The sequence below is a fragment of the Cupressus sempervirens genome, chromosome 7, assembly GCF_028749045.1.
Source record: "Cupressus sempervirens isolate cs-2001-9-10 chromosome 7, ASM2874904v1, whole genome shotgun sequence".
NCBI classification, from domain to species: domain Eukaryota; kingdom Viridiplantae; phylum Streptophyta; class Pinopsida; order Cupressales; family Cupressaceae; genus Cupressus; species Cupressus sempervirens.
Window position 1 is genome coordinate 886156237 of NC_143124.1, and position 4687 is coordinate 886160923.

Genomic DNA, 4687 nt, shown 5'->3' on the forward strand with positions numbered 1-4687 from the left:
TACAAAGAAAACCTGTCGTTGTAATGTACAGTAGTATACGTTGGAATGAGGATCAGGGCCTCCTAGTCTTAGGGTGTCTCCATCAACAGAAGTTATTAGATTCCAAACCAGAAGGCTCTGCAGATCTCTCTTTGAAAATCAAATGAAAAGCACTAGACAATAGTGCAGGGCAACTTGTCCAAGTGTTTTTACCTATTCAAAACCTGGAACTACATACCTCAATCTTCTCTACCAACTTGTAGGTTCATCTAGAGTGAAAAATGCACCTACACACATGAAAAGAGGGAAAAGTGGTTGTGTTGTATAGGGACTCACTTGAATCAAACACTGTTTTGGTGCTCCCGCCTCCACAACAACAATGATAATGAAAAGAGAGAGCATATCCTCATTAACAATGGAGGCTATATCATCATGCCGAATTGACAAGATTATGCCTTTAATGCTCTTCAGATGAGACCTCCATGTCTTGACACAATAACATGATAAATCATGACATAATCAATAATGAAATCATACTTGAAGATAGGTTGTTGTAGCTTGTTGCTCCTCATACTCAGATGCTCTTGATCTAAGGAACTAAGAATGCTTACAATGGAGGAATTAAGTGTATAAGTGGACAAAGTTAAATTTGCACAATGAGATACATGATAAATCATAGCAAGATTAAATGTTGACTCAATAAAGTGATAAATTACAAATCAACCATGAATCTATACTTGAAGATAGGTTATTGTAACTTTCTCTCCTTGTACCCAGATCTGTTATTGAATAGAAGGAATTAACAATGAAATTTGCACTATGAGAAACATGATTATCATAACTATACTAAATGTTGATGTAATAATATGAAAAATCAAAACATAATCAATGATGAACTCATACCTGAAAATAGCTGATTGTAGCTTGTTGCTCCTTGTACTCAGATTTTCTCTTGAATTGAAGGAATTAGGAATGCTTTGAAGGCAGGCATGGAACGTATAAGCTGTCGAACTATAACTTGCAATATGAAAAACATGATAACTCATAACAGGATTAAATACTAACTAAATTACATGATAAATCATAACATAATCAATCGTTACATCATTCTTAAAGATGAGTTGTTGCAGCTTGCTGCTCCTACTCAGATCTGCTCTTATAAAAAATATCAATTTTTCCATATAAGCATCTCAAGCTTTAATTGCAGTATGAGAAACACGCAAACAATGAACTAGCAAATATCATTCAGGTTCACTTTATTAAAAGTTATTTGAAAACCCAAAATAAAATGCAATTTAAAATCTCTTTTAAAAATTATCAAATTTTCCATAAGAACCTCCAAAGGAAACTAAAATGATTCTTTTGAATATTTTAAAGTTTGATGGATTTCAAAATTTATGATTGAATGTGCTTGAACCATATGGCATAGGTGGCAAGACTTCACCGTAAAATAGGATTAAAAGTGACTAAGTGGTAGGAAATGTGCACTAAATTATGATGTATCATGTTTCTCATAGTGCAAATTAAACTTTGACCATATCTTAATGCCATTTACTAGCTTGCGGGCATATTTGGTTTGTAATTTCCAATGAAAACTCAAAGAGCAACAAAAAAACATGGCAATAGGGTTGGTAAAGTGCACCGGTGACAAAAAATCCTTCCAACAGCAGCATAAAACATGGCATTAGGGTTAGTAAAGTGCACTTCTGATATAAGAAATGTAACAGAATATAGAGAATCACATGAAGATGGCGATGATGGGATAAAAATGTGCCTAAAGATTGGCAAAAAACTTAGGACAGCTCCTCAAGCATTTGAGAAGGAATTTAAGTTCACAAAAACGGCACTCTTTCTAGCTGGCTTTGCCGCCAAAGCTTGAAAACATGGAAGATCTCTAAATGAAATGGGCCTAAACTAAAGTGGGTTTAAAAGAAATGATGTGTTTTTAAGTGGTGCTGACACGTCCAAACTCTTCCTTCCTGTACTTTCTTGGTCACTACAAGGTTTTAGCACTGCAAAGAATAGACATGTAAAATTTAGAGGCACCCCCTTGTTCTAGACCAATTTTTGTGCCTTTTACTCAATGTAATTTTGTTGAACAGGCGGCTTGCAAACTAATCACTAATTTCTGTTTTGTTCCCAATATGCAGATGTATCTATTGTATTTTACTAACATCTAACAGGACCAAGCATATAAATGGTTTCCAATGCATGTATATTCATAATGATAACAGCATAAATAGAACAAGATTCACATTTACAACAATAATCAGAGCTGAAGTTGAATGCCAATAATATCATTTGCAAGATACTTAGTGCAGATTACATATGCTTGTTCATTTGCCACTCAAAATAGATTTAATGGAAAATGCATACCATAAGAAGTTCTCAAAGACAGTCACAAACCTGGTGCACTGTCGAAGACCTTTATCTCAGACTTGTTACAACCCATCCTGTCAGGTATGGCACACTTAGATCAACTCCTATATCTGTACGGCAACCCTGCAACCTTCTACATCTTCTATGCCTGAGTCTCAAGGGTTTTCAGAGCTGTACAAACTCCCAAAAAATGTCTAACAGCAAGTACTACTCCCTTTCTGATATGTGATTGGCCAGCTCTTATAAATTGGTATGTAACCTCTACAGTTCAAACACAGCCCAAGTATCACCAAACATTCACATAGATTGGTTTCAAACTCGTTAAATGCAATGAACAGCTTCTACAAACAAATCAGACTTTTCCTTCAAGCTCTATTCAATTACAAATCTTTCTGACTGTATCTTTCAACAGCGGGCAGAATGCCAGAGAACATGGTTTACATCCTCCAAGCCTAAGAATATGAATTCCCCAAACAATTTCATTTAACTTCATATATTTTCAGGCATTGTAGGAGGAAACTCTTCAATCCTTTCTATAATGTTCTCACAAGAGCTCTCACACTTACTTTGTCAATGTTGGATATATAAAATAACATCCCTCTTACAACCTATGCCGTGTTATCAAATAAATGGGACCATTTAATTTACATATTTCCCACAAATTGTGGACAATGCTCATATCATAATCAACTTTGGGGAGACAGAGATGATCATATTATTAGACCTTTCTTTTAAGGCTTGCATGGAATCAGTTTGTTTTAAAATGATCTATTTCCTTTATTTCTGTAAATGGGGATAAGACTTTTATAAAGAGGTACTTTTATGGGAATATTTTCTTGTTCTTTGAATCTAACAGCTACCATTGAGAACTTATAAGCGTTTTTGTAATTGATATGTATGAAATGATATCCTCACGTGGGACTAAGATCTCAAATCTCCATGGCATATCTTTAGAAGCATAAACTAGGTCCAGCTACAGTTCTAATAGGAGAGTTGAACACTTGGTGCATTTATGTTCCTTTTTTGTTGTCATATATTAGAGATTGGGAAGTGTGTGTGGATTTATGCTCCTTTTGTGTTGCCATATATTAGAGATTGGAAAGGGTGTATGTAATTTACGCTACTTTTGTGTTGCCAGATATTTAAGCATAAACATAAGTTATAAATTTCGGCATAAACATAAGATACAGAACTGGAAATCAACATAGAAGCTTAGATTGGAAATGAGATACAAAAAAGAACATGTAGCTTTCGTCTAGAGTAGAATACATTGGACTAGGGGATCTAAGTTCCCCATTCTTGCAATGTATTTGTCAAGAGAAGGTACTAAAGTTTGAATAAGAAGGCTCTGCAGATCTCTCTCTGAAAATCAAATGAAAAGTGCTACACACTAGTGCAGAGTAACTTATTCCAGCTTATTTAGCTATTTGAAATTTGAAAATGTCTCCCTCAATCTACTCTACCCACCTGTAGCTCCTCTAGAGTCAAAAATGCACATACACACACAAAAAGAGAGAAAATTAATTGTGTTGTATAGAGGCTTGCTTGAGTCAAACATTGTATTGGTGTTCCCACCTCCAAAACAGAAATGATAGTGTAAAGAGATTTTGTCGTCATATAGGACAGAGGCTAAATTATCATGCTGAATTGATAAGAGCATACCTTACGAAAGATAATGGTAGTGATGCTCTATAAACAAGACCTCCTCTAAGGCTTGATGTAATAACATGATAAATCATAACATTATCAATCATGAAATCATACTTGAAGATAGGTAGCCGTAGCTTGTTGCTCTTTGTGTGCAGATCCACGCTTGACTTGAAGGAATCAAGAAATGCTTGCAATGGAAGGATTGAGTGGATAAGTGGACAAAACTAAATTTGCACAATGACATGCATGATAACACACAACAAGTTGAAATGTTGACACAATAACATGATAAGTCATAACATAATCAATTATGAAACCATACTTGAAGATAGGTTGTTGTAGCTTTCTCCTCCTTGTACCCAGATCTGCTCTTGAATTGAAGAAGTTAAGAACACTTGCAAGGCAGGCATTGACTGTAGAAGCGGTTAAATTTTAAGTTGCACTATGAGAAACATGATATATCAGAAGGCAATTAAATGTTGACGCAATTACATGATAAATGAAAACATAATCAATCATGAAATCATACCTGAAAATAGCTTCTTGTAGCTTTTTGGTCCTTGTACTTGTATATGAGCAATGTTAGTATGCTAATAGAAACCAAATTTAAATAAAGCTTCTACAAACTAAACAAAATTCATAAACTTCAAGATAGACTAAGATGAGCTCTCAATTGAGA

The 4687-nt window shown here is 34.7% G+C and overlaps 1 long non-coding RNA gene across 1 annotated transcript; it reads right to left on the reverse strand.

Annotated features, from left to right (window-relative positions):
* Positions 1–362: 362 nt before the first annotated feature.
* On the reverse strand, positions 363–4463 carry LOC149550339 (uncharacterized). The gene is made up of 5 exons (XR_016354514.1): positions 4331–4463; positions 4123–4195; positions 2386–2619; positions 883–990; positions 363–758 (listed from the first exon to the last, which is right to left on the reverse strand). It is a non-coding gene; the product is annotated as an uncharacterized LOC149550339 (long non-coding RNA).
* Positions 4464–4687: the final 224 nt, after the last annotated feature.